Here is a 22,369-nt window from a genome sequence, read left to right on the forward strand (position 1 = left end):
TTCAGTGCAGAGCAGTGGAAAAGATGGTTGGCTGTAGATCCAAGCAAATCTGGTTTTGAATGCCAGCTCTATCTCGTACTCATATATGACCTTGGACAATTACTTCACCTTTCTTTCTAAGCTTCTGTTTACTCATCCATCAAAGGAAGATAATAATGCCTCACAGAGCTATTGCAAGGACTGAAGAGATAACAATAAATGCAGAGCATCTGGCCCAGTGCTTAACCATCGTGGCTGTCTAGTTGTTAGTGGCTGTGAACACTGCAGTGCAAGTCTGTCATGCACAATCTGGCCCCATCCTCCCCACACACCCTGTGCTCAGGCAGATTTGGTCTTTACTATTACACTGTGACTCTCTCTGAGCCTTTGCTTTGACTTCATGCCTTTGTTTATGCTCATCCCTATACCTGAGACATCTTTTCCTTTATCATGTTTGCCTATCTAAAATCAGATCTAGAATTCAAGGCCCAGCTCAGAGGAAGCCCTTCTAGCCGCCAGCCTGCTGTGATCACTTCACCCTCCCTTGTGGTGTGCATCACCCTCTCATTTGTCTCAGCATGGCCACAGCTACTCTGGTTTCTCAAGAGACTGAGCTCTTTGAGGATAGGCTCAGGGTCTGCTTCACCTCAGAGTACAGGGCTTGATGTAGAGCAGTGGCTATGGTAGGATCCATGGGTGCGGGGTCACATTTGAAGCTCTGAAGAAGATAGGCTTTCCAGCATTTGACTAGATCATACTGGCCCTGCTTCCCTGAGTGTCAGGGCACACCCCCCGCCATAAAGGCCAGGTAGGACCTGGGCCCTTGCTAGCAGAGTATCTAAGTTTGAATCGTAAGAAGCTACCTCATGTTCATCTACCTAGAAACAGACCCACAGATGGTGCCATTTGGGGAAGCCAGTAGCTATGAGGAGAGCCTTCTCCTGATATTTCAACATCTTGAATCAGCAAGGGCTCCATTTTCTTGGTTGCTTTGAAGCTTTAGACTCAAACTGAGACAGCCCAAGAATAGGGAGATAAGCTATGTGGCAATCTAGGACTTTGGGGTCAGGGAGTTCTGTGGGGAATCCTGTCTCCCAATCCTTACTAGCTGTGTGATCTTGGGTAAGTCACTTCACCCTTCTGTCAAGTGTTTCTGAGGAGTAAATGGGAAGGGTCAGGCACAGGGTGGGTTACATTGGGAACACTTGATAAAGGTTCATTATTGGGCTAGTGCTATCTGTCCTATCACCATACAGGGCACTGCAGTGAAGATGGGCATTTCTTGGGCCCCATTTAGGGGAATTTATATCCTGAAATACAAAAACATTTCGTCACAATGCAACCTTGCCCGTGAGCCTATCCCGAAATCTGAATCCTGAGAAGAGTAATTCAGAGATGCTCTTGGAAATGGAAATGGTGGCTATTACTGAGGATGTGTTGACATGAGGTGAGTTTGCAACTATCCCATTTAGTACTCTGGTGAAGGCTGTGCAGTGGGATCTCATCAATGTGTGAGGAAAATGTGTTTCTTCCAGGAAGAGCTGCTTTTGACCAATGTGATTGAGTAGTGATTGGAGGTGTTGAGGAGGATTTGGTGACAGGTGCTCCATTAAATCTGACTTAGGAACAGTCTCCACAGAGCTTCCATTTAATACTTAATGCTTTGTTGTCTGTAGCTTTGGGGGATCAGTTTTCACTCCCTTGGCAGTAACATGGATGAGCTCAATCGTGGGCCGCACTGCGTCTTTGGCCCCTCTGTGGAGCTACAGAGACAGGTCCCTTCAAAAGCTGCGGAGAATGCCTGGACATTACCAAAAATGGTGAGGACAATGTGGGTGTGGCTTGTTCAGGGACTCATCTGGTGGGTCAGCATGGCAATAGGTGCTCGGGACACTGGAACTGTGGTGCTTGGTGATACATTGTCAGATGCCAAGTCATTGACATCAAAAGGCTGTCAGCAGCTGGGGAGAGAGGGGTTTGTCTGTCTGATGGAGGCCAGACTAAAGCAGGGCAGGGAATCAGGACCTGATCCAAACACACTGGGGCTTAGGGCAGGGACCCAGGTCCAGCAAGGAGCTGGAATGCTCAGCACAGAAACCAAGGCACAGCCCATCTATATGGACTTGGCCAACATGGTGGCAGCAGTGAAAGACTGTTTCTCTATAGGCACAGGGTCACAGGGCTCCCCCAGCTGCACCAACTGCTGGCTCTAGGGCAGCAAGATAGAGGCTACTGGGTGGGCCCTATCAGGTATATGGTAAGGTCAAGACTGAGACTGTGGGTAGAGGCCCTAAGCTTTACTGGCAGTGAGAGGTGGGCGCTGGCAGGGACTGAGGCAGATTGACTGACCCATTCCTCTCTTAGTCCTTTGTTTATTTTCACTTGGACACCATATTGAAGGTTACTTGGCTACTTTATTCCTCATTCACTCAACCAATATTTATTTACTGGGCACCTGCTGCTCCAGTCAGGCCCTCTGCTCTATTCTGAGAAGACTAGTGACACTGATACCATGGTTCTCTCCTTACAGGCCTTACTCCTACTGGGGTTGGCCAATAAGCAAACAGACAATTAGAATGCAGTGTGGCAAGGGCAATGGTAGAATCTGCACAGGGCAACACTGGAGCCTAGTGGAGGATGCCCGACCTACAGAGGCATCTTCCTGGAGGCAAGATAAAGCTCACCACTGGGCGCACTTCTGGCCACATTGCAGTAGTGCTATCTGTCTCTGCCTCCTTCAACAAGGACTGTCTTCTGAAATACATGACCTATTTGGTTGGGGGTGGCAGGTGGCACTGCATGTCAGAGCAAAGTGAAGGAAATTCGAGGCTCCTCACCAGGGCTGGGGACCAGGTGTAAGCCCACAGCGGGGACCAGGAAGTAAGCCCAAACACTCAGACAAGTAACTGACACTTTAAAAACTGTCTGTCATTAAGGACTAGCTCTGACTGACACAGGCCAGAAACTAACAGGATGGGTAAGAGCTTTGGGGGGAATAGCAGAAATATCCAGCTTCACTTGGGGCTTAGGAATTTTCTTCAAGTTGGCAGCAAAGCCCCTTGGGAAAATTAAACTCACAGGGAGGCCTAGGCACCTTTCCTCTCTGAGGTGAGGGGGATTTTTCCTTCAGTGAAGGATATGCCAAGGCCCTAAGTCCTCCTGGGAGATAAGATTTCTTTTCTAAACATCAAGGGATTGAGGATTTTATTCCACAATGGGATGGAGAAAGGCAAGCATGGCTCGCTTGGGAGTAAGGACCACAGGGCCCAGGAAAATTCAGTCCAGAAAAGGACAGCAATGCCCTGGAGTTCAGAACCTGTGGAGAAACAGCATCACTAGGGAACCTCAGCACCAAAGGAAATGCACTGCCATCTCCTCCCATAGAGGACAGTTACAGCACAGGAAAAAAACCACCAGTGGCAATAATGGAAACCACTAGTGGGAATGGTTGTTTTTGCTTTTAAAAATGGTTTGACAAGCATTAGGAGGAAAATTATACTGCACCAGAATTCATGGCAGGGAAAGGAGGAAGCAGATCTCAGTGGCTTTCTGGCCTCTTTCCATCCTAAAATGTCCTATTTTTCTACATAGAGTAAGGAACTGTACTTGTCTCTCTCCCTTTTGCTTCCCTCCCTGTTTCGCTTTGTTCCAGTTTCATAAAGCCATCATGAGGAGCTGCGACCTTGGGTCGGCCCTAGGAATCATGTGCACACCTCTGCAGCTGTCTACTCTCTAGGCTCTTCTGCCAGTTGATTTGGCTGGCAGAACTCTGAGTGTTAACCCCTTCCTAGGCCAGTGCTGTTGTTTATAGGACAGCTCAAAGGTGTCCCCATTGAAGAGCACTTCCAATTGCTAACCACAGGAAAGACTGGGATTCACAAAATCCCTCTGAGCCCAACCCTGTCTCTCCTGTTATCACTATACGAGTTTTACAGATGAATATAAGGAAGCCCAGGACCATGAAGATGAGGGTACCCCCTAAAGGCCAGTGGGACCAGTCTGCACTGACATCTCTTAATATTTTCACACATGGTTGTTGATTGCAGAGCAACATGCTGGCCTCAGCGTACACTGTAGAGCAGACTAAGACCCCTTATTTTCCCCAAGCTCATACTAACTTTTCCAAAGATATTTCTTAGAAAATAAGGACAAAATAGACAATCAGAAAATTACTTTGAACATGTAAGATTTGCCTCTAAAGTAATGGGATGCATCTGTATTCATCCTGGAGTGGTGGAAAGAGTGATAAATTAGGAAGCAAAAAAGTGTGAGTTCAGCCCTCCCCTTTGTTTTGGCCTAGGTATGTGACCTTGAGGAAGCTGGTTACCCTCATTGGTCCTCAGTTACCCCATTAGTAAAGGGGCAGTAAAGCATTTAGCCACAGGTTTCTTGAGAATGAAATAAGGTAAGGGATATGGCATTGCTGGGAAATGGTGGCGAGCTCACCATTGTTAAATATTCCAACCTGAGTTTTAAGTGTATGTTTGAGAGTGTGCCTTCAGAGTTGGCCAGCCATTCCTGGAACAGCATTTTATCATTTGAGGGTGGCTTTTATTCTCAATAGCCCAACAGCTTTCTGAGAGAATATAGAGAAGGTGGATGGTTAAACCAGAGAAGTGTGGATTTGGCTCCAATGGGTGGTGGTATACATAAATTGTCTCTAAGGGCCACTTCCACAGCCCCATTGGGTTTGAGAAACAGCAGCTTTAGGAAAGTGTATAAAGCCTCTCAAGGGGACTACTTTAAAGGGAGATATTTCCTTGGTGGTATAAATTCTGTTTCTTTTGCTTAAAAAGTCTCAGTAATGTGACAGTTCCCCTGTAAAAGAGCATCTATGTAAATGCCTAGTAACTGCCTCTAGGGTTGCTTCTAGTTCTGTTTTGCAGATGAGGGGACTGAAGCACAGAAAGGTGAAGTGATTTTTCCAGTGTCACACAGCAGCTAAGAAGTGTCAGAGCCTGAATGTAAATTCAAGGAACCTAGCTCCAGAGTTCATTCTGTGCTCTGTTGGAAGGGGTCTTAGGAGCCAAGTGTTCCAGAATGGAGCTCTTGTCCAATAAAATGGATGAGAGCACTGATTGCCCAGACCAGAATCTCTCTCTGTCTGAGTGCTGCCAGTTGAATCTGGAAAATGCAACAGCTCTGAGGGAGATGTAGTGCATTGAGTGGGATCCCTCCCCAAATGATATGTTCACCCAGAAACTGTGAATGTGACCTTATTTGGAAAAGGGGTCTTTGCAAATGTAATTAAGTATTTCCAGATGATATCATCCTGGATGTAGGGTGGACCCTAAATCCAATGGCATGTGTCGTTATGGAAGACAGAAGAGGAAAAGACACATAGAGGAGAAGGCAGTGTAAAAATGAAGGTAGAAATTGAAGCACTGTGGCTAGGAACACCAAAGATTGCTGACAGTCACCAGAAGCTAAGAGAAAGTCATGGAACAGATTCTATTCCAGAGCCTTCAGAGAATAAATTTCTACTGTCATAAGCCAGCCTGTTTGTGACAATTTGTATGGCATCCCTGGAAAACTCATGCAGAGAATGAACCCCCATAAGGAGTCTTGATGTACTATTGCTCCTGAGAAGCAACTGAGGGGTCAGGGTCAGTATGGGAGTGAATATCAATGCAACCAACTCTTTGGAACTGGCAGAGAGAGGGATAGAGGGGGAAATTGGCTCCTTCCAGGCCCACAGCCCTATTCAATCAGAGGCTTCCAGCTCAGTGCTCGGAGGCCATCATAAGTGGCAGAAACATCTGCGTGCTGAGTTGCTCAAGAGGGGCCTTGGTTCCCAGCGGTATCCAGGAAACCCCAAGAGTGGCCAGTCGTAATGGCCCTCGAGGGCTCCTGCATTTCGATTAATTTACCTCAGCTCACTTGAGCTGTATTTCATCCATTCTGATGTATTTTGTTTTGTACCTGATAAAATGAAGATAAAATGGGATGGAGAGAGTGAAGATGGGAGAGAAGTATATTTGTTTGTTTGCTGAGCATTTTAACATTGTTGGCATTAGCATCGCTCTTGCCTTGAAACATATTTAGAACAAGGGTCTTCGATTGATGCTCTCAAGACTTCAGGGCAACAGAAAGTACATTGGTCCTCTACTAATTTTAGCCCTCTTTCCTAGGCGCTATGATTCTGACTCAAAGGCTGAGCTAATGTGAGCTGCTGTGTGGTTGGAGATGGCAAAAGGATGGCCAGAAGGCCAGGAATTTGAAGCCCAAACATCTGGGACTTGGCTCAGACTCCTCATCCTGGAAATGCCCATAGAAATTTTGGGGTCTAAAACTCTTAGTTCACACTTGAGAAAACAGGCCCTGAGAGATGCAGGGACCTGCCGCCAGGCTGCACACTTTGCTTCCTGCCAACTTGGGACTGGATCACAGGACTCTTTCTGACCCATGTTGCTAGTCAGCCTTACATCCCTTTCCTGGTCATCATGAGAAGCCAGAGGATGGCAAACCTGCTAAGTTCTTTTTCCAGCTTCAAGTCTTCTGTCCTTTCTTGGAACCTCCTGCCTAGCACTTTGCTGTTCCTGGGCAACTGTGACCATATTCCACTTCGTTATATAGGCTCCTGTCTTGTCTCCTCTGCTAGACCACAAGACTGAAGGTCAGGGCCTAAGCCTGATGTGCCTCTATATTCTCCCTTGTTCTTCCAGGGCCCAGCCAGAGACTGGCATGGAGTAAAAGCTCAGCACATGTTTATTGAATAAATGAATGAATGAAAGAGAATAGATATGTAACAGTAAGAAATTTCTGTGCTCAATTAGATACTAAGAGTGAATTAGAATGGACTCATTTTTATACTAAATTATGCTAGAATTACATTAGAATTTCAGATTTTAACAGAGAAGAAATTACAAATTTATGCATTTTCATTCCTCTGTGATGGCTAACCCCCAAGAATTAAAGGCAAGACAGTAACCTAATGTCATTCTGTTTTTCCCCTGTTCTCTTGCTGCTGGACATACCGGTGAGACTACCAATGTTTTGAAATACATTTTGAAATACATTTCATTTGAAATACATGTCAAATTTTATATGAGTCCACAAAGTTACTTCCCAGCTTTTTTTCTTTCCTTTCTGCGCCCACATTACATGGTTAATGCACCCTTTGACTATATTGGAGTAGCAAAGTTCATTAAATGACATGAGTCCCCCATGTGGCTACCTAGCTAGCTTCATGGATACATGTGCTTGGCCAGTTCTGCTGAGTGCACCTGGAACAGATCCCAGAAGTGATGCCACCCTGAGTGTGGCAGGCTAGGTGTGGGACTTCAGTGTGGCCTTGGGGCAGGAGAAGGCAGTGACAGTGGAGGGTGAATACGTCATGAAAGGGTTTATGTCAGGTAGGGTGAGCAGAGGAGAGGCCCCCGTCCAGAAAGCCCCGCTAGGGCAGGATCAATGGAGGCAATGCCCTGGAATTCATGTCCAGCCTTCCTGCATCCCCACAGTTTTTGGTAAAGCAGTTTAACAACCATGCCTGGCACTGGAGAATCAGTAGTTAGGAAGCAGTACAGCGGAGGCAGTTAAGAGGGAAGGCCCGGAAGCCAGGTGGCAGGACTTCTAGTCTCCATTGCCACATTTCCTGTCCAAGAGATCTTGGGCAATTTACTCAGTGTCTCTGAGCTCAGTCCCTGTTCTGTAAGCTGGAGACTAAATCGTGTCCTGCCATATAGGCATTTAATCTCTGTGCACACCTGGCACAGACCCTGGCCCATGAGAGGCACCCTGTATGTATATCTTGTGGCGCAGGTGGTGGTGAATGGTGGGGTGCTCATCATGGTGGGAATATCAACAGCTTCTTATGAAGTGCTTTGTCTGTGGCAGGCAGTATGATTGCCCTCCTCTAATCCTTGAGGAAACTGAGGCTCGGGGAAATGAGATGACTTGCTGGGGGTCACATGGCCACATCCTAGGGCTGTTGGGAGGATCCAGTAAAGTAACAATGGCCATGAAAACCAGGCCCCCAACACTTCCTTCCTTGTTCCTACCTCTTCAAGCCATTCAGAAGAGCAGAACTGCAGACAGGCTGCACCTCCAGCCTGCTACTTGGCTGATCTTAAATCTTACCAGGGCTTGAGGAAAGATTTTCCTAAGAAGGGACACTCTGCAGGCTGTCGGTGAACTATGTGGATCATCAGTCAGCAGGATGTCATGCCTGGGACTATAAATTGTATTTGTTTGCAGAAGGGAAAAATTATACTTAGCAAATCTTTAATGTCATATTGACTGAAACCAGCCAAGTCTCTGGCTTACCATGTTCTTCCCCTCTCACTGGCCTTCCTGGGGAAGGGGGTTTGGAAGCATTTACTAGGCCACAGAAAACCTGAACAGAGTCTGGAGAAGAGAGAAGAGAGTCATGAAGGCCTTTGGTGAGGGGATGGGAGTTTTGTGCCTTCCAAGTATTGTTAGGTTATGAGTGTACCTTCCAGAACCAAGCTGGGAATTTGTCTGGTATTTAAGGTGGGGTTCCTTTGAAGAGATAAATCAGGGCAGGTTGAAATTTGGGGGAGGAAAGCCTAGCAGGAGGGAGGCCACATTGTCAGTTCAGTGAGAGAGACTGTGCCTCTTCCTATACAAGCAAAGGGGACAGGAGGGCTACTTCCAGGCCCCTTCCTCTCTGATACGTCATGATTTTGTGGACTAGTTAGCAAGCCAGGGAAGATTAGTCTGTGCAGTACCCACTATCCTCCTCCTGACTCTGACAGCCCCTATTGCCTCTCTGCTGGTATGTTCTCTAGCCTCCCTGTCTCTGTTTCCTCATCTTCAAAATAGTCTAAGTTAAGTGCCTGTTTGTTAAAATCAGCTTCTTTTTGGAAGCTTCCTAGAGGTGGAAGAAAACAAGGAGGAACCCTGCTGAGCTATGAAGTTAACTTAGGAGGCAGGAGGTGATACTGGTTGATAATCCAAACATGTTGAATTGAAGGGGAGGTTGGGTCAGGGCAGGCAACTGGCTTGTCCCGCCAAGGCATCAACCTTGTCCTCCTTCCTTGCCACGTTAAGGCCCCTCTGCCCTTGGTGATTGCCTGCACACCCAGAATGCACCATGCAGAGACCAGTCCACTTGTCATGGGACCATAGCCCCTTTAGGCAAATCTGTTAAGCTCTCCTTGTAATTCCCAGGAGCACTGAGGAATTGTTTGGGGATGATATTCTTGGATGCACTTCAGACTTCATGGATTTTATGTTCTCTCTGATATTTCTTGTATCAGGGAGCTGAGAGGAATTGGTCTCTGAACTGATATTAATTAATTTATTTATTTCAAGTCCAGACAGAGAAGAGCACTGATTGGCCCTGTCCTCACAAAGCTGCAGAAGGTATTTGGCACAACCTCAAATCTGGGAGGGGCCTGACAGTTCCAAAATCCTATGTCCAGTTCAGGAATCCCCTTTCAAGAATTAATTTTGTGTTTAAATACCTCTAGGAACATGTTGCTGACTTCTTCCTAAGGCACCTGTGCCAGTTTCAGACAATGCCAATCATTTGGAAAGTTTTCCTTCTTCTGAGCTGAAATTTATCTCCCCAAAATGTCTAACCCACATAGTCCTGGATCTGTCCTCTGTATGCACTTTCCAAATACGGCTACCATGGACCCCTCATCTTCTTGTCTCAGGGCTTATCATTCATTCGTCTTATGTCATGATTCCAAGACCCTTTGCCATCCTGTTCTCCCTCTGTTTTTTACCAGTTTCTTCCCATATATCTCATTCTGTAACCCATCTGGAATAAATTAGATTGTTCAGGGAAAGGCAAAGATTTAAGTGAATCTCCCTTCAGGTTAACATCCACACTCCCCCAGAGTACTTGCTAAATAAGCTTTCATTTCCCTGTGGTTTTCTTTTTTACCAGGTTTGGTTCTATTTCTAAAATAGATTTCACATGTAGCTTTACCTTTCCTTTTTAACCCCAGATTCTTTATCCTTTTTTTTTTTTTTTTTTTTTTGTGGATACTGTAACAAAATACCACAAATTTAGTGGCTTAAAGCAACACACATTTATCTTCTTTCAGTTCTGGAGGTCAGAAGTCTGAAATGGGTCTCACAAGGCTAAAGTCAAAGTGTTGGCAGGGATGCGGTCCTTCTGGAGTCTCTAAGAGAGTTCATTTCTTCACTTTTTCCAGCTTCTAGAAGCTGCTCCCATTCCTTGGTTTGTGACCCCTTGCTGCATCTTCAAGGCAAGTATCATAGCATCTTCAGATTTCAATTACCCCCTCCCCTGCTGACTCTCTCTGACTCTGCTTCCATCATGACATCACCTACTCTTACTCTGACCCTTCCCTATGCCTCCCGCTTTTACTTACAAGAACCCTGAATCCAGGGTTACATTGGACCCACCTGGATAATCCAGAATGATCTTCTTATTCTAAAATATAATTCAGTCACATCTGCCAAGTCCGTTTTTCCTTGTAAGGTCACATATTCACAGGTTCCAAGGATTAGGACGTGGACATCTTTGGGAGGGACTATTATTCTTCCTACCTCAGATTCCTTCTGCCTGCAAGGCCATTAGCCAAACAAGCTTACCTAACCACTGATAGATTCAGCTGGGGGTTCCACTCCATGTGCCCACCTAGGCCCTGGCTTCCCTGACAGAGGGGTACTGCATTTTTTTGGAGAAAGTGGTGAAGTGAAAGCCACTTTGGGGCACAGATTCAGCCCTTTATGTGGAATTTGAAGAGTCTCATTCCTGGAAACTCTTCATTCAGGTCTATCATGAGCCTGGCATGGGTAAGAGTTCAGTGAATGAATGACTGACTGACTAGATAAATGAGTGACCTTCTTCTGTGTCCAGCCCCGCCATCATATTTATATAATCTTTCCACAGTACCTGTTAGTGTGTCTTGGTTCTCTCTTCAGAAATGGTTGATGGTGCCCCTACATGTGCAGATGTAATCCCAGACTCTTCAGCCCAGCCTAGTCAAGCAATCCCCCATCTGACCCTAGCTTGCTGGTCCAGCTTCACCTCTTACTGCACTCATCCACATGCTCTGTCCTCTAGCCTCACTGGCCTGAGCCAGAATAGTAGCAGCAAGCATGTGCAGACTGCTTGCCCAGTTCCAGACCCCGTTCTGAGGGCTTTACGTGCATTAACTCACTTGCCACAACCCTATAGTTAGGTACTCATGGCTTTCATGGGAGACTAGAAGAGGTTCCATGACCCACTAAAGTTTAAGAACCTCTGATCTAGAGAATTTCCTCTAGGTGGAAAGTGAGTGGAGTCTGGTTGAGTGTCAGCTCCCCTATCTCCTGTGGGGCCTGCACTGAGCCAGCCCAGGGCATGGGGCTCTGAGACCTAAAGACCCAACAGTTATGGGGCCCCTGAGCGGGATCCCAGAGACACTGATCTGGGATGAGCCCACACTGCAGTGCAGGATGACCCATTGCTACCCTGACTATGGAGACTAGGGGAAAGGACAGCAGGGGTAGGGGAAGGGTGTGTGGTGAGGGCAGGAGATAGTCAAGGCATAGTTGATAAGGTCAGGGCAGTAAGACAAAAGCACAGAGGACATAGGACAGAGTAACAGAACATTTTGAGAGGTGGTCTATTACAATTGTTAAAATCATAGACTCCGAAGCCAAACTGCCAAAGTTGGAATCCTGGCTCTGCTCACTGCTTATTAGTCATGGACCCAACTACGTTACTGTACTGCTCCAATCCTGTTTTCTTATTTGTAAAATAGAGATAGTTATATAGTCATGCTTCACTTAAATCCAGGGATACATTCCGAGAAATGTGTCACTGGGCAATTTTGTCCTTGTGTGAACGTCCTATAGTGATTTACACAATCCTAGATGATATAGCCTACCACTCACCTAGGCTATGTGGTAGAGTCCATTGCTCCTAGGCTACAAACCTATAGAGCAGGCTATTGTCCTGAATACCGTAGGCAACTGTAACACAGCAATAAGTATTTGTGTCTCTAAAAATATAAAAGGTACAGTAAAAATACGATATTATAATCTTATGGGACCACGGTTGTATATGCGGTCTGTCATTGCCCGACTCCCATGAAAGCCATGAGGTCCTCTTCCTGGATAAAATGCTCATGCACACATACCTACTGTAGATAATCTCTGGGAGTTTATGGTACCCTGAAGTCCTCCCCAGGGAAGGAAAGCTGACATTTACAGAACCCCTTCTGGGTACCAGTCATTGCAGAGAGCCTTTCAGATGCATTTTCTCATTGAACCCTCTCAGCCCCACAAGAAGCAGACCTTTGACAGTCTGCCCTAAGTCTCACACACAGGCAGTAAGAGAGGTGGCAGGCACTTGCAGCCTGGACCTCCAGTCTGTAAATCCTTGCTTGCCCCAGTCCTTACCTCAGAAGCTAGAAGACTGTAGATATCTGCCCTGTAGATGAGGGAGTGGCTATAACAGGGCAGCAGTGACCCTCTGGTTATCTCCACAGAACCCTGGGAAGGAATCTGGGAAGTAACCGTGGATGTTGGCCAGGACACTGGGGACTCTGAGCCTGAACCAGTTGTGGCCCAAGTGTAGAGTGGCTGGGGGATGGGCTGGCAGCAAGGCTGTTGGAGCAGAGGGGCCCGGATGCTGGGAGGAAGCAGATAGTGACCAGAATGGGATTTCCTGAGGTGCTTGCAAGGTCAGGGAGGAGGGCCAGAATCCAGGGCAGAATGAGGGGCCTTGTTGGAGGAGGGCATTGACTCTGTTTGCCAGGGCCCTTGTTGGTTCTGGGGTTCCTGGATTACCTTTGCTGGATTGAGAAAGGTCAGAAAACTGGAAGGGATGCACTATCACCCAAGATCAAGTGGTGTGAGGTCTGGGTCTGTCCCTGCTCCTAGGGTGTTGGGTCACTTTAGGTGGTCGCTTCCTCTCATTCAGCTGCAGGTCTCTATCTGTCCTATAATTAGGCCATCTCCAAGGGCTTCTCCCTAGTTGTGACATCTTCAATTCTAGGATCTTTGTCTCGGCCTCAGTCACTGATCTGGGACAGTCTTAACTTACTTGAGTCTACCAAGGAATTTATCTGTGACAGAGCAAGAGTTTACATCATTATCAATTCAACAGACATTTATCAAGGGCATCTGTTTTCCAGGCACTGGGCTGGGTGCTATGGCTCCAGCAAGGAGGCCAGCCCTGCTCCTGTCTATGGAAAGCTCCCAGCTAGGTGGGAACAACTGGCATATAAAACAAGCATCAAGACACTGCATATGTACCTTGGGCTCTAATAGTCATCTTCATTGTGTGCCCAGGAGCACATCCCTAAACATCCCTGATCTGAGTACAGAGCTGGCCCACCCATCCATCAGGAGTGGGTACAGGACAAACACCATGAGGAGAAAGTGAGCAGGGAGCTACGTGAATGCCATCTCTGCTGGAGACTCTCAGGCAGAGGCTAGAGTAAGAAGCAGCACTGAAATGACATACCTTGCAAGGCTATTGTTGCACTGGAATGAGAGGATTTCTTTTCCTGACCAGAGCCTGGCCACAGCAGACACTCCACAAAAGATAGCTATTATTATCTCCATTTCACAGACAACAGAGGCCCAGTAAGGTTTGTGGTTGCCTGTCTAAGATCACAGAGGAGCTTAACAGCAGAACTCAGATTTTCACCTAGACTGGACCAGCTTCCAAGCCCACACACATTTTTCCTCATACCACTTGGCTAGTTCTAAAATTGTATATATCTCATTCAAGTGAAAGATTCTCCAGCATCATTAATTTTCAAAAATAAGTGTGGGTCCTGAGGGCAATTTGCCAAGAGAAGCTTGTCTTTGCCAGCCCTTGCCTCTGAAAGCCCTTGGTCTATGCCTACCTTAAAGCTGGTGCCAGGCCTCCGGGTAACATGGATTTCCTCTTTGTACACATGAGCATGCGTGAGCACACACATACATGTACACATGCATACACACACCAACTTGCTTCCTACGTTTTTTCCTTGGCAGACAGTGAAATGCTCATTAGTTGCAGTGCTCTACCCACAGTAAAGGTAGCTGGTTTCCGACAGGTGTGCCAATTCCCATCCGGCTTCTTCCTTTCTGTCCTCAGTGGTACCTGAGGTCCACCAGGCTCCCCTCATTCCTTAGGGAGATCATTAACCATCCTAAGCCTAGACACATCACTTGTCAGGCGCCACAGATGACAATTGGGAGAAGCCTCTACGAGGCATAGTGGGGAGGGGTTAGGGGCCCAGTCCCCAACTGTCACCAACTCATGGCCTGACCTTGGGCAGGGCCATTCTCTATCCTGGGCCTTGAAATGTGTATGTGTACATTAAGGTACTAAGACTGGAGCAGTGACAGCAAAACTTTTCTGGCATTCTAGGGTAGTACCTTAGGGGAGCAAGGGTAAGGCCAAGGATGTGACTTTACTAAAGAAACAGATTGACCTTTAGACGATGAAAGCCACTGGGCTGGGTGACCTCCAATGGCCTCTCCATCTCTGACATCCCATGATTATATATGTGTGCGTGTATGTGTGTGTGTTTAAGAGCAAAAGATTGATTTATTTTGGAGTGTTTGTACATTGCATGTGTGCTTAGGATGTGTGAGTGTATTCATGCTGTGTCGCCTTCCCTGAACCTCCTGACTAGGAGTGCCAATCTCCTGCCCCCCACAGCCACCATCACATTACCCTATATTTTGTCTTCATGACACTTATTATCAAATTATTATTTATAACATTTATTGTAAAGTTGTAATGTACTTGTTGATTTCTTTATTTTCTCTCTTCCCCAACTAGAATGCCTTTCCTCAGAGAGCAGGGGCTGTGTTGGCCTTGCCCATCACTTTGTCCTTAGCAACCAGCAGAGTGGCCGGTTCATCGGAGATGTTGATGAGTAAATATTTGTGGGTTCAGTAGCTTTATGGGTCAGGTATGCCTCTCTGTGTTTGGGAGGTATGGGTGTACTAGGTGGTCAGGGTCCTACTCTGAACCTGGCAAACCTAGACTTGGCCTTTGTCTGAATCTTGAACCAGTCCCTAGTCCTGATTGCTGCCTGGTCCTTCAGCAGAAGGCTCCATTGGCTGGAGAGAGCAGCAGGCAGGGATAGCAATCAGGAAATTAGAGGAGGGAGGTAAAGGGGTTAAAGTTTTGCACCCTTACTCTCTTGCCTTTACTTAGCTGGGAGTCCTCCACTGGACTTTTCTTCTGTGCTCCACATTAGCCATTCTCAAAAGCTCCTCTCGATTTGAGGTTTCTTGTGGCTACAGCTTGTGTGGAGTGGGGATGAGGTTTGTAAGAAAGAAAAGAGCCCTCTAATATGCTGCTGTGTTGGTTCCTTGGCCTCACACTCAGCACATTTGGGCACCAACTCCCCGGACATTGTCCTAGGCGGGTGGCCTTCCTGGTTTCGGGACAGTTTTCACTGGACTGACTGACTAGTCAGCCTGAGGCAAGCACTCCTGAGCTGAAATCCTGTTAACAAATGCAATGTGGGCTTGTAACTTGAAACTTTTCTTCACTCAAACTACAGTGTCCCCCACAAATAACTAGCAAACTGCTAGACATGTCTAGACTGCTAGACATGCTAGGCTATAGGGAAAGAAGTCAAGACCGTCATCCTTTCCATGCATCCTTCTGTTGGCCCTAGAAAGGACAGGAGAACACTGTGCTTCCAGAGTTTACTGAAAGATGGGGTCACTGAGTAACATTTGGGCCCTTTGGGTCACAGACTGTGAGGCCAAGTTCATCATGTTTGGCCTTTCCCAGAATGTATTCATATAGGCTGCACAGTGTAGGAGAAGAGGCATTGGTTCACACTCAGGAGAGAGACCACGATGGGCTTGCAATTTCAAGTCCTGGCCCCAACACTGGCCAGCTCTGTGACCTTGGGCAATTTCCTTCATCTCCCCAAGCCTCCATTTCCTCATTTAATGAGTGAGGAAAATAAGACCTGTCTCTCAGGGCTGCTTTTGAGGATTGATTCCTATGTTTTAGATGTACTTATCCCAGCATAGTTCTGAGCGAGGCCAGACATGAAGTGTTGGATTAGTCTGATTATGGCAATATGTCCCACACTCAGAGATGGAACCAAGACAGCTGTGCCATCCATTGTTATTATCAGAGCTTAATGAGTGTCACAAGCACAGTGGGCTCTTCCTGTAGTGTATTCTGTCAACTCTGGTCAGAGAACAGAATTCCCCAATTTGGGGAGCTCATCCCTGAACTGGTAGGGTGATACAGCTTCCTTAAAATGGTCATGAGCTTTGTGTGCATAAATTCACATGTATATGTGTGCATTAAGCCATTCTAGGATCACCTGTCAATAGTACCATCTGAGGACTTTCGGCTTATTGATCGTTCACTAGCTACAACCTTTCATTCTGTGGATGTAACAGTGTATCATTACCTGGAGGTAGAAGGAGCAGGTAACAATTTTGTTGATAGTATAATTTTCATTGCTAAAAAAGCAGAGTGAGTGACTGTAGCTTTGATCATTACAAGGGCTCTACATAGGTGACATTCCAGCTAAGCAGCCATTGGGAGATAAATCTGAGGAGCTGCTCTGAGGGCAACAATGCTAAGGAGGGTGTCAGAGTCCTGGGGTTGAGTCCCAGTTATATCATTTGCTGCTCTTGTTACTGAAGATTCAAACACCACCCCCTGTCCTCACTACCAATCAGCTGCAGGGACCTTGGATAAGTCACTCAAACTCCCTGCAGCTCCTCTTCCCTCCTCATCTGGAAAACAATGAGGAATAGAATCATTTTTTGACCCGCCTGCCTCCCCAAACTGTCATGAAGACCACCTTGAAGGCTCTTTCTGGCCTGGAGGGTGCTCCACCAGAGCATCTTTTCACTGGTCACATTACACTAATGTGTTTGCTAAGCCATTTTGCTACTTTTTCTATTGGGTTGTTTGCCTTTTTTGTGTTGACCTGTAAGACCCTTTGTATATCCTGGGATATTAGTCTCCTAGTTTCTTTTACATGTTACAAAATCTTCTGCCAAACTGTGGGATGAACACCATTAATGAATGATTCATACCAGTATGAATACCATTAATATTTGTTTACAGTTCTTTTTAAATTCTGAGATGAAATTTGCATATAATGAAATGCAGAAATCAAATGCAGAAATACAGAAAGTATTCAATGTGACAAGTTTGGAAAAATACAACTCCTGCATAACCAAGCCTTTACTGAGAATTAGAATCTTACCATTGTCCTGGAAAATCCTCTCGTGTTCCTTCCCAGTCTATCTCGGCTCCCACTTCCACAGACAACCAAAGTTCCATTTGTTTTCTGTTATAGACTAGTCTGACCTGTTCTATAATTTTATATAAATGAAGTCATACAGTATATGCTATTTTGTAAGTGTTTTTTCCATGCAAAATGTTTTTGAAATTCACCCATGTTGCTGCATATATCAGTAGTTTGTTTTTTATTTCAGAGATGTCTTCCATTGTATGAATTTACCACAGTTAGTTTGTCCATTCTCTTATTGATGGACACCTGGGCTGTTAACAGATTTTGGCTTTTGTGAATAAAGATGCTATGAATTTGCTTTCATAAAACTTTTTGTGGACATTTGTTTTCATTTCTCCTTGGAAAATACCTAAAAATGGAATTGCCTGGTCATAGAGTTAGGTATATGTTTAAGTTTATAAGAAAATGCAAGCTACACCAGTTTTGGAAGTGGTTGCACCATATTATGTACCCACCAGTAATGTGTAAGGTTCCAGTTGCTTCATATCCTTGCCAATATTTGGTGTACTTATTCTTTTTAAATTTTAGCCATTCAGGTGGGTGTAATGATATCGCTCATTGTGGTTTTTTAAAAAAATTATTTTTCCATAAGTTATTGGAGGTACAGGTGGTATTTTTTTTTTTTTGAGATGGAGTTTCACTCTTGTTGCCCAGGCTGGAGTACAATGGCACAATCTCAGCTCACTGCAACTTCCGCCTCCTGGATTCAAGTGATTCTCCTGCCTCAGCTTCCCAAGTAGCTGGGATTACAGGTGCCCACCACCACACCTGGCTAATTTTTTTTTTCTTTTTGTATTTTTAGTAGAGATAGGGTTTCACCATGTTGGCCAGGCTGGTCTTGAACTCCTGACCTCAGGTGATCCGCCGACCTCAGCCTCCAAAGTTTTGGGATTACAGGCGTGAACCACCGCGCCCAGCCATGAGTAAGTTCTTTAGTGGAGATTTGTGAGAACCTGGTGTACCCATCACCCGAGCAGTATACACTGCACCATATTTGTTGTCTTTTATCCCTCACCCCCCTCCCACTCTTCCCCACAAGTCCACAAAGTCCATTGTATCATTCTTATGCTTTTCATCCTCATAGCTTAGCTCCCACATATCAGTGAGAACATAGAGTGTTTGGTTTTCCATTCCTGAGTTACTTCAGGTTTTGATTTGTATTCTTCTAATGACTAATGATAGTGGTGAGCATCTTTTCACATGCTTATTGGCCATTTGTATATCTTATTCCATAAAGTGTCCATTAAATATTTTGTCTCTTTTTATTGAGTTGTTTTTATTGTTGAGTTTTAGAAATTTTTTTGTAATATCCTAGATACCAGTCCTTTGTCAGATATATATTTTGCAAATACTTTCTCCCAGTCAGTGACTCCTCTCTACATTTTCTTAATGATGTCTTTTCAAAAATAGACTTTATTGCTTAGAACAGTTTTAGATTTATAGAAAAATGAAAAGATAGTACAGAGAGTTCCCATATACCTCCCACCCAGTGTCCCCTATAATTAACATTTACATTGGTATGGTACATTTGTGACAATTAATAAACCCAGATCAACACATTATTATTAACTAAAATCCATACTTCATTCATATTTCCTTAGTCTTTACCCAGTATCTTTTTTTCTATTTCAAGATCCCATCCAGGATACTATATTAATATAATTTATTTGCCATATCTCCTTAGGATTCTCTTTGCTGTGACATTTTCTCCAGCTTTTCTCTTTTTTTGATGACATTGATAGTTTTAAGGAGTACAGGTCAGCTATTTTGTAGGATGCTCCTCTTGGGATTTATCAAATGTTTTTCTTGTGATTAGTCTGAATTTATGAGTTTATGGAAGGAATAGCATGGAGATAGAGTGCCATCTTCATTACATCGTATCAACATGACTTATCACTGTTGATATTGACCTTGATCACCTGGCTGAAGTAGTTTGTCAGGTTTCCCCACAATAACCTTACTCTTTTTCCCCTCTTCCATACTATACTCATAGAAAGGAAGTTACTACGAGCAGCCCACACTTAAGGAATAGGAAATTAGGAAATTATGGTCTCCCTGAAGTTTTGTTTTGTTTTGTTTTGTTTTTGAGACAGGGTCTCACTCTGCCTTCTAGGCTGGCATGCAGTGGCACGATCATAGCTCACCATAACCTCGAACTCATGGGCTCAAGCGATCTTCCCATTTTAGCCTCCCAAGAAGCTAGGACTATGGGTGTGCACCACCACACCCAGCTAATTTTTTAAATTTTTGGTAGAGACAGGATCTCACTGCGTTGCCCAGACTGGTCTCAGACTCCCGGCCTCAAGCAATTCTCCCACCTCAGCCTCCCAAAGTGCTGGAATTATAAGCGTGAGCTACCACACCTGGCGTGACAAAGTCTTATTTATAAGTTTTAATTTTCTTTTATGGTTATTGTGTCCCTTCCGTTCCTAAGAAAGCTTTCTTACCCAAGTCATGAAAATATTCTCAGCCTATACCTATGTCAAACACAAAATTAAAGATGTTTCACAAAACTAAACATAAAAGTTAGAACCATGAAGCTTTTAGAAGAAAACATAAGAAGTAGGATTATGCTGGACTCATCAAACAAATTGGAAGAGTCACCTTGTCTATTTTCTGAAACTGTTTGGGTAAAATTGGTGTTATTTCTTCCTTAAATGTCTGATGGCAAACACCAGTGAATTCTTTAGCTCTGGAGTTTTCTTCCTAGGAAGGAATGTTTTTGATAATATATTCAATTTATTTAATTAGATACGAAATGCAGATTTTTCTGTTTCATCTTGTGTCCAATTCAGTAAGTTATTGTTAAGAAATGTGTTTATTTTATCCAAGTTGTCAAATTTGTTGCAATAAAGCTGTTTATAATATTTTATTATGTTTTTAATGTTGTAGGATCTTTAATGATCTCAGGCTTTTCTTGTTTTTGATGATCATCTTTTATTCCTGTTAGTGCTAATTTGCATTCTCTTTTTTCTTGATTAGTCGAGGAAGAGGAGCATCAATTTTTGCTGGCTTTGTTAATTTTCTCAGTTTTTTTTTTTCTGTTTCATTGACCTTTGCCCTTTTTATTATTTCTTAACTTCTACTTACTTTGGATTTACTTTCCCATGATTTTCTAGTTTCTTAGAGTGGAATCCAAGGTCATTAATTTTAGACCATTCTTCTTTTCTAATATAAACATTTATTTTTTATTTTTTATTATTATTATACTTTAAGTTCTAGGGTACATGTGCATAACGTGCAGGTTTGTTACATATGTATACTTGTGCCATGTTGGTGTGCTGCACCCATCAACTCGTCAGCACCCATCAACTCGTGATTTACATCAGGTATAACTCCCAATGCAATCCCTCCCCCTTCCCCCCTCCCCCCTCCCCATGATAGGCCCCGGTGTGTGATGTTCCCCTTCCCGAGTCCAAGTGATCTCATTGTTCAGTTCCCACCTATGAGTGAGAACATGCGGTGTTTGGTTTTCTGTTCTTGTGATAGTTTGCTAAGAATGATGGTTTCCAGCTGCATCCATGTCCCTACAAAGGACACAAACTCATCCTTTTTTATGGCTGCATAGTATTCCATGGTGTATATGTGCCACATTTTCTTAATCCAGTCTGTCACTGATGGACATTTGGGTTGATTCCAAGTCTTTGCTATTGTGAATAGTGCCGCAATAAACATACGTGTGCATGTGTTTTTATAGCAGCATGATTTATAATCCTTTGGGTATATACCCAGTAATGGGATGGCTGGGTCATATGGTACATCTAGTTCTAGATCCTTGAGGAATCGCCATACTGTTTTCCATAATGGTTGAACTAGTTTACAATCCCACCAACAGTGTAAAAGTGTTCCTATTTCTCCACATCCTCTCCAGCACCTGTTGTTTCCTGACTTTTTAATGATCACCATTCTAACTGGTGTGAGATGGTATCTCATTGTGGTTTTGATTTCCATTTCTCTGATGGCCAGTGATGATGAGCATTTTTTTCATGTGTCTGATGGCTGTATGAATGTCTTCTTTTGAGAAATGTCTGTTCATATCCTTTGCCCACTTTTTGATGGGGCTGTTTGTTTTTTTCTTGTAAATTTGTTTGAGTTCTTTGTAGATTCTGGATATTAGCCCTTTGTCACATGAGTAGATTGCAAAAATTTTCTCCCGTTCTGTAGGTTGCCTGTTCACTCTGATGGTAGTTTCTTTTGCTGTGCAGAAGCTCTTTAGTTTAATGAGATCCCATTTATCAATTTTGGCTTTTGCTGCCGTTGCTTTTGGTGTTTTAGACATGAAGTCTTTGCCCATGCCTATGTCCTGAATGGTACTACCTAGGTTTTCCTCTAGGGTTTTTATGGTATTAGGTCTAACATTTAAGTCTCTAATCCATCTTGAATTAATTTTCGTATAAGGAGTAAGGAAAGGATCCAGTTTCAGCTTTCTACTTATGGCTAGCCAATTTTCCCAGCACCATTTATTAAATAGGGAATCCTTTCCCCATTTCTTGTTTTTCTCAGGTTTGTCAAAGATCAGATGGCTGTAGATGTGTGGTATTATTTCTGAGGACTGTTCTGTTCCATTGGTCTATATCTCTGTTTTGGTACCAGTACCATGCTGTTTTGGTTACTGTAGCCTTGTAGTATAGTTTGAAGTCAGGTAGTGTGATGCCTCCAGCTTTGTTCTTTTGACTTAGGATTGTCTTGGAGATGCGGGCTCTTTTTTGGTTCCATATGAACTTTAAAGCAGTTTTTTCCAATTCTGTGAAGAAACTCATTGGTAGCTTGATGGGGATGGCATTGAATCTATAAATAACCTTGGGCAGTATGGCCATTTTCACGATATTGATTCTTCCTATCCATGAGCATGGTGTGTTCTTCCATTTGTTTGTGTCCTCTTTTATTTCACTGAGCAGTGGTTTGTAGTTCTCCTTGAAGAGGTCCTTTACATCCCTTGTAAGTTGGATTCCTAGGTATTTTATTCTCTTTGAAGCAATTGTGAATGGAAGTTCATTCATGATTTGGCTCTCTGTTTGTCTGTTACTGGTGTATAAGAATGCTTGTGATTTTTGCACATTAATTTTGTATCCTGAGACTTTGCTGAAGTTGCTTATCAACTTAAGGAGATTTTGGGCTGAGACAATGAGATTTTCTAAATATACAATCATGTCATCTGCAAAGAGGGACAATTTGACTTCTTCTTTTCCTAACTGAATACCCTTGATTTC

The 22,369-nt window shown here is 44.3% G+C and overlaps 1 long non-coding RNA gene across 1 annotated transcript; it reads left to right on the top strand.

Annotated features, from left to right (window-relative positions):
- Positions 1 to 1,235: 1,235 nt before the first annotated feature.
- On the top strand, positions 1,236 to 7,023 carry LOC123571194 (uncharacterized). Its single transcript, XR_006695372.3, has 3 exons — positions 1,236 to 1,426; positions 1,656 to 1,799; positions 6,111 to 7,023. It is a non-coding gene; the product is annotated as an uncharacterized lncRNA (long non-coding RNA).
- Positions 7,024 to 22,369: the final 15,346 nt, after the last annotated feature.

This window comes from Macaca fascicularis, chromosome X (genome assembly GCF_037993035.2).
Source record: "Macaca fascicularis isolate 582-1 chromosome X, T2T-MFA8v1.1".
NCBI lineage: Eukaryota > Metazoa > Chordata > Mammalia > Primates > Cercopithecidae > Macaca > Macaca fascicularis.